This window comes from Rattus norvegicus, chromosome 9 (assembly GCF_021556685.1).
Source record: "Rattus norvegicus strain SHRSP/BbbUtx chromosome 9, alternate assembly SHRSP_T2T, whole genome shotgun sequence".
In the NCBI taxonomy this organism is placed as follows: Eukaryota; Metazoa; Chordata; class Mammalia; order Rodentia; family Muridae; genus Rattus; species Rattus norvegicus.
Window position 1 is genome coordinate 95,986,282 of NC_141542.1, and position 8,008 is coordinate 95,994,289.

The 8,008-nt window shown below is 42.3% G+C and overlaps 2 pseudogenes; both read right to left on the reverse strand.

Annotated features, from left to right (window-relative positions):
* Positions 1-2,655: 2,655 nt before the first annotated feature.
* Eef1a1-ps8 (eukaryotic translation elongation factor 1 alpha 1, pseudogene 8) lies at positions 2,656-4,047 on the reverse strand (annotated as a pseudogene).
* Positions 4,048-7,032: 2,985 nt separating this feature from the next.
* On the reverse strand, positions 7,033-7,146 carry LOC120094936 (small nucleolar RNA SNORA17; annotated as a pseudogene).
* Positions 7,147-8,008: the final 862 nt, after the last annotated feature.

Consider the following 8,008-nt stretch of genomic DNA (forward strand, 5'->3'; position numbering starts at 1 on the left):
AAGGTCTGCCCTTATATGTTGCTTGACCTTTTTCCCTTACTGCTTTTAATATTCTTTGTTTAGTACATTTGGTGTTTTGACTATTATGTGATGGGAAGAATTTCTTTTCTGGTCTAATCTATTTGGAGTTCTGTAAGCTTCTTGTACGCTATGGGCATCTCTTTCTTTAGGTTAGGGAAGTTTTCTTCTATAATTTTGCTGAAGGTATTTACTAGCCCTTTAAGTTGGGAATCTTCATTCTTTCCTATAGCTATTATCCTTAGGTTTGATCTTCTTACTGTGTCCTGGATTTCATGGATGCTCTGGGTTAGGATCTTTTTGTGTTTTTCATTTTCTTTGATGGTTGTCTCAACGTTTTTATATGGCATCTTCTACCCCTGAGATTCTCTCTTCTATCTCCTGTTGGTGGTGCTTGCATCTATGACTCCTGATCTCTTTCCTAGGTTTTCTATCTCCAGGGTTGTCTCCCTTTGTAATTTCTTTGTTTCTATTTCCATTTTTAGACCCTGGATAGTTTTGTGCAATTCTTTCACCTGTTCGGTTGTATTTTCCTGTAATTCTTTAAGGAATTTTTGTGTTTCCTCTTTAAGGGCTTCTACCTGTTTACCTGTGTTGTCCTGTATTTCATTAAGGGAGTTATTTATGTCTTTCTTAAAGTCCTCTAACATCATCATGAGATGTGATTTTAAGTCAGAATCTTGTTTTTCCAGTGTGTTGGGGTAGCCAGGACTTGCTGTGGTGGGAAAACTAGGTTCTGAAGGTTCCAAGTGGCCTTGATTTCTGCTGTTTTGTTTCTTGTACTTGCTTCTTGCCATCTGGTTATCTCTGGTGTTAGCTGGTCTTGCTGTCTCTGACAGTGGCTTGACCCTCCTGTAAGTCTGTTAGCATTCCTGGGAGACCAGCTCTTTTCTGGCAGGATTTGGGTACCAAGAGCTGTGGTACAGGGTCAGCTCCAGGTGCACATGAAAACTGGAAGGATCCTGTCCCAGACTGTGCCTCAGCTCCTGTGTCCCAAGGGCTCCAGGACCACACTACTTTCAATCTTCCTGTTACCAACCAGTTAATATTAATAATTTTTGGTTATATCATTCTAGAACTCATTTTTAATACTCATCCTTAAAACATTTAAAAGCCTTCCTTGATTTCTTGTTTCAGCCAACTCCCATTCTTGTCTCTGTTCTCAAAGAAACTTTTCAAGGAAGTAATCACAACTCCTTTTTTTCTCCACCACACAGCCAACACTGCTGAAATCTGCCCTCTGCTCCTACCATTCCATTGAAAACCCACTATGCTCACAATAACCACTTCATCACCTAGCTCATGGTAAACATTTCCTACCAACCTCTGCTATTGTCTAGATTCCAACCCCCCCTTTCACACACATACATACACACACACACACACACACACACACACACGGACACACACACGGACACACACACGGACACACACAAATAATCTATATGATGAAAATTAATCTTTAATGTGATGGTGTTAAGAGATGTGGTCTTCTAAAACAATGATAAGAGCATCCTGAGATTCCTGCCCTCATCATTATAGTCAGTTCGGTTGAACCCTTATAAAGTAGGCTCAGGTGAATCATTTGCTCCTTTGCTATGGAAGGACCAAAGAAGATATCATGAAGAAGCCAGGAATGGTGATGGATGCCTGTAATTCCAGAACTTAAGGGGTAGAGACAGGAAGGAAAGGCAAGAGAGGGGGGTTGGTAAAATCGTGTGCATAGAACAAAGCCTTATCAAACGATGAATTTGCCCTTGCTCATGGATATTCTAGACCCCAGAATTGTGACAAATGAATTTCTGGTGATCGTATGTTGCCTAATTTAAATTACTTCTTTTCTATTTCAATCTAAATTGGCAAGAGGATGTAGGCTTAGTATTGTTTACTTGTTCTTTTAAAAAGATGCTATTTATACTTCACACTACTTTACACCCTCATGTCCTTCCTGTGTCTCAAGATGTTTTTTATCCCCTGCCTACCACTTAGTACTAGTGGATTCCAGGCTTTGTGCTGGACCCTTTTACCATCTTACTATTTATAAACCTGTAGAGATATTCCTTACTTTCATGCCTTCAATGACCTAGGTAGTGGGTACACGGTGGAGTAAGACCATCTAAGTTCAATCCTAAGTTTTACTACTAACCACAGGCTATGTGGCTCAGTCATTCATTAATTGCACTAAGTTGCAAGACTCACATTCACAAGTTGTGATGCTACCACATAAGGCAGCTATGAGGAGAGACATAATGAACATATCACTCATAAAGCAATGCCTGTTTATTAAGCCATCAACTATTTTGGTGGTTGTGGTGGTGGTGGTGCTTTCTCATTGAACTTGTTTTAGTGAGTCTCTGTTGGGTTATTTTCATTAAAAGTACTGACTTTTGAAAACCAATAACTTAAAACTCTCTCTCTCTCTCTCACACACACACACACACACACACACACACACATACACACATACACACACACGAAGTAGTCCACAAAACAGTCTCCTTGCCTTTTAAAGGTTTTACAGTGCATTGTGTCATTAACCAGTCTTTTACTATTAAATTAAATGGCCATTTGAGACAATTCTGAGACCATTCTTCCACGACCGATTCAGATTGGGATGGCAGGTGCTAAAGATAATGTTCATTTAGCCTTCTGCACTATCTGAGCAGACTTGATGCCAGCTCCGGCAGCCTTCTTGTCCACAGCTTTGATACCACCCACAGCAACTGTCTGCCTCATGTCGTGAGCAGCAGAAATGACTCAGTGGAGGATAGTCAGAGAAACACTCAACACATGGGCTTGCCTGGGACCATATCAACAATGGGCGTCTCACCAGATTTGAAGAATTTAGGGCCATCTTCCGGCTTCTTACCAGAACAACAATTAATCTTTAAGCTCAGCAAGCTTGCAACTAGAACAACAGTCTTCCTTTTAGCTCAGCAAGCTTGCAACTCTATGAGCTCTCTGACAATCCAGTCCAATGCTATGGCCATCTCTGGTTTGACCCAGATGGTCCCTGATAGTCACCTGAGCAGTAGAGTCAGCAGCTTCCATTGGTGGGTCATTTTTGCTCTCTCCAACAGTGTTGCTACATCTGACATCTTTGGCAGACACATTCTTCACATCGAAGCCCACATTCCGAGGAAGAGCTTCGCCCAAAACTTTGTGGTGCATTTAAACAGACTTTGCTTCTGTTGTGACAGGGACTGGAGCAAAAGGAACTACCATGACTCATTTGAGAACACCAGTCTCTACTCAACCCACAAAGATAAATACCAGTATCATCGATTTTATAGACATCATGGAGGATCAGTCTCAAAGGCTTGTCAGTTGAATGAGGGGAACAACACAAAGCTTCTGACACTGTGGTCCCACTGGCACTACCATCTCTGGATGGCTCCCCATCTCTTGTTCCATGGAATATCAAGTCCTTGACTCCAACATGCTGTCACCTTTCCAACCAAAAATTGGCACAGATGTTACAGTGTCGGGATTGTAGCCATTTTTTTTTTAAAGTACTGACTCCCTTAACAGTTCATTCATAGATCTGCAGGCTATAGGGTAGTTCAGTGGAATACATTTTACTGCCACCAAAAATCTATCTTATATACTGAGTATAAGTCAAAAGGGTATGGTCACAGGTCTGGCCGTTCTTAGAGATACAAGCTTCAAGTTCACCAACACCAATAACAACAACCAGAACAGCATAGTTAGCCTGATATGTGCCTGAAATCATGTTTTTTTAATAAAGTCTCTGTGTCCTGGGGCATCAGCAATAGTCACACAGATTTACTGGTCTCAGATTTCCACAGAGAATTGTCAATGATGATACCGTGTTCTCTCTCAGCTTTCAGTTAGACACAAACATACTGGAAAGCTCCTTTTCCCATCTTGGCAGCCTCCTTTTTAACATTTCAATGGCTCCTTTGCTGATTTCACTACATTTGTAGACCAAATGGCCAGTCACAATGACTTGGCCAAATCTATGTGTCCAATAACAACAATGTTGGTATGAGTTAGTTCCTTTCCCATTTTGGCTTTGCATTAGCAGTAGTTTTACAACACCAGCCTTCTGACAGCAAACGAGTTTTGGGGTGCTTATTTCTTTTAAACCTGATTGTCTGACCCAAATATTTTCTGAAATTTGGAAATCAATAATACCCTATAGACCATTCAAATATCAAGAAATTATACTTTAAAATGACCATTCCCCCTATCTTTGACAAATATATTCCCATTCTTGTGCTCCCCATCTTTAAGAATAGCACCCCATTTGTGTGATTGTATACACTAGAGTCATGTGAAATTGGAAGATTCTCTGCACACTCTAATCCTCCCGTCCTCACTGCCTCTACTCTGAAGTAGTCTACCAGCTTCCACTCAGATGACTGCTGCCGAGCCACCTCCAGTCCAGCATCCATTCTGCAGGCAAAATGTTCATCTTAGGCTACCACTCTGAGCAGTTCTTACGTCCTCCTCTCTCCTTGTTTCTAGGGTTTTCACACGTACACATACACACACACACACACACACACACACACACACTACCCTACACAAGCACATATGTAAATCATCCTGTATTCTTCTATCTAATACTTAAGTTATCAGTCTTCCTCACCCAGAAACATCAGTGAAAATAAAGTCTGATCTTCATGACAACCCCAGGCTGGCTAATACAGAGCTTGTGTTGGTGAGAAAGTGACTTGAAGGCTGGAGACTTGCTTTTTTTTTTTTTTTCTTTCTCTTTTCCATCCTTTACACACATGTGTTCAATTCCATTGTTTTTTTCCATATTTTTCTCACAAATATTACCTTCATTGGAAATAAGAGAGAACGAGAGATTTTAGTCATTTTGACAGATGTAAGATAGAACTGCAAAGTTGTTTTGATTTACATTTCCCTGATGGCTAAAAATGTTGAACATTTCTTTAAGTGTTTCTCAGACATTTGAGTTTCCTCTGTTGAGAATTCTCTGTTTAGATCTGTGCCCCATTTTTAATTGTATTATTTAGTTTGTTGATGTCTAGTTTCTTGAGTTCTTTATATATTTTGAATATTAGCCCCCTGCCAGATGGGGAAATAGTGAAGATACGACAAAAAGGCTGACATTTTGTCGTATTGACTATGTCCTTTGCCTTACAAAAGCATTTCTGTTTCATGCAGTCCCTTTTATTAATTATTGATACTAGTGTGTATGCTATTTGTGTTCTGTTCTGGGCATTGTCTCCTGTGTCAATGAGTTCAAAGCTATCCCTCATTTTTCTTCTATCAGGTTCAAGGTTTTTTGGTTTTATGTTGAGGCCTTTGATCTACTTTGACATGAGTTTGTGCAAGGTGTAAGGTTTGGGTCTATTTGCGTTCTTCTATATATTGACATCCAGCTAGACCAGCACCATTTGTTGAAGATGATTTATTTTTGTCCATTGTGTGAATTTCACATCGTGTACCCCAATCTCACTCATCTTCCCCTCCCCTCATACCTGCCATCCACCCTCCAACAGAGAAAAGAAGTTTCATTGTGGAAGCTGTAATGTGTCACTGTGTGTCTCACAATATACTCTTTTGTCCACACTTCTTTGTTTGCAAATATTAATTGCAATGACTCGTTGGTCTGGTATATGGCCTCTGGCTTCTGCTACTCTATTGATACTGGATCCTCATGGAATTGCTCTCAGATATACTGTTGGGAACTGTTCTCAGATATTCTGTTGTTGCCTTGTGTCTTAGAGATCCTGTAGCTTTGGATCTGTAGGACCAGCCCCTTCATATACTTTAGCAGTTTATGGATTGAGTAAATGTTAGGGTGGGCCAATGCAAAGCCCTGAATCTGTGCCTGAGAGTTATCTGAGCAGGTCAACCTCCCTGCTATCCCACTCTCACGCCCTTGGGTCTGGCTCACCAGCAAGCCCGCATCCAGAACTAGCACTTCTGCACTGCCAGTGGAGGTATAGGGTCTTCTCTCCCAGGTCTTATAGCAGATGAGGGCAGGGTCAGCTCTCCTGCTCTGATGACCTTAGGGTCAACTCTTGTGCCTGCTATTGGTGTCAAAGGACATCTCTCTCTTGCCCATGTCACTGCATGGCAAACAAGTAGCAGGGCCAACTCTCCCACACTCGAACCCATGGGGCAGTTCACCCACAACTCCCATATCCAGGGCCAGCTCTACTGTACTGCCCAGGTGAGGTGCAGGGCCTGGTCTTCTAAGTGCTGCAGCTGGTCAGAGATAGGGACAACTCTTCTGCTCTCATGATCCCAGAGCTAGTTCTCTGGTGTACCACAGTGTGAGAGGTGAGCTGAGAGAAGGTTATATCTCCCTTGTCCAAGGGGTAGGGCCATGTCTCCCATATTCATATCCTCAGGGACCAGCTCATTTGCAACTCCATCAGTGTGTGGAGCCCACTCTCCCAAGTACTCCAGCTTGCTAGGGGTGAGGTCAGTTCTCCAACTCTCATCCCTCAGGGCCAGCTCTCCCATGATGTCCAAGTGAGAAGTGGAGCCAGTTTTGCACAGCTCTCAAAATCAACATGTTCCTGAGCAGCAGCCCAGACCAGGGACATCCACTTGGCCTTTGTTGTTAACGAACCCCTGCTGCTGCAGGGCCATGCACTCAGACATGGTCTCCAGTGGCAGCTCAGCCAGAGCCACATCATGGTCAAAGGGGGCATCACTGGCTACTCACATCAGGCTGTTCCTCACTACCCTCAAGTCTCTAGTTCTGCCTATCTTTGTTACGCCCACATCCTTCTGTTTCTCTTTCTCTTTCATTTCTCTACTGTCTACTTGTTCCTCTTAATGGCAGCTGGGTTCTCTGAGTGTCTGGGGTCATCTCAGGAATAGTCTCCTTTGTTCATGCATTATGTCACTGGGTAGGGGTCATCTTGGGCATGGTCTGCCTATCATTCCCTTCAACCTTCCCCCACCAGGCCTGTGAGGCATGTGGTTGTCTCAAGCTAGTTTCCTATCCAGGTCCCATGGTGCCCAACTGGTGGTTGTCTCAGGCTTGCTTTTTCTTTAGAGAATGTTAGTCTGCTAATCATTCAGATGTTCCTATATCAGAACACTGATATAGCCTCTCTCCTCTTGCCACCTCTGATGCTCATGAGACACACCTGCAGTGCTTTTAGGGATAAGCTATTTATGACTTCTTTAGAAAAAAAAATCAGGTATCCATAGGAGTGTGGGTTTATGTCTAGGTCTTTGACTCACTTCCATTGATCAAACTGTCTGTTTTTATGCCAATATGATGCAGTATTTATTATTACAGCTCTGTAGTACAGCTTGAGACCGGGGATGGTGATGCCTCTGGCAATTCTTTTATTGTATAGGATTTTTTTTTTAGTTCTCTCCTGGGTTTTTTGTCTTTCCATATGAAGTTGCTCATTTGTGGATCCCTTTTTTCTCTCCCACTAGATTGCCTTGCTCAGCCTGGTATATGTCTGGTCTTATTGTAGCTTGTTATCCCATGTGTGTTTGATGACCCTGGGAAATCTGCTCTTCTCTGAGAAGAGGAGGAGGGTGGGTCTGAGGAAGGAGGGAGGCCTAGGGTAGGGGAAAGTTTGGGGAGGGGGGAGGGAGGAGAAAATGCAGTCCGGATGTAATATATGAGAGAAGAATAAAATTAAAATTAATAAGAAAGATATAATAAACAACATAATTGTGTCTATGGGTACAAACCCATAGCCAATATTATAATAAATTTAGAAAACCTGAGGGATTGGGGATTTAGCTCAGTGGTAGAGCGCTTGCCTAGCAAGCACAAGGCCCTGGGTTCGGTCCCGAGCTCTGAAGAAAAAAAAAAGAAGAAATAAATTTAGAAAACCTGAAAAAAAAAGAGAGAACAACCAAGAGTAACACAAGAGAAGAATACATATGGATGCTTTTTTTTTTTTATTAACTTGAGTATTTCTTATATACATTTCAAGTGTTATTCCCTTTCCCGGTTTCCGGGCAAACATCCCCCTCCCCCCTCCCCTTCCTTATGGGTGTTCCCCTC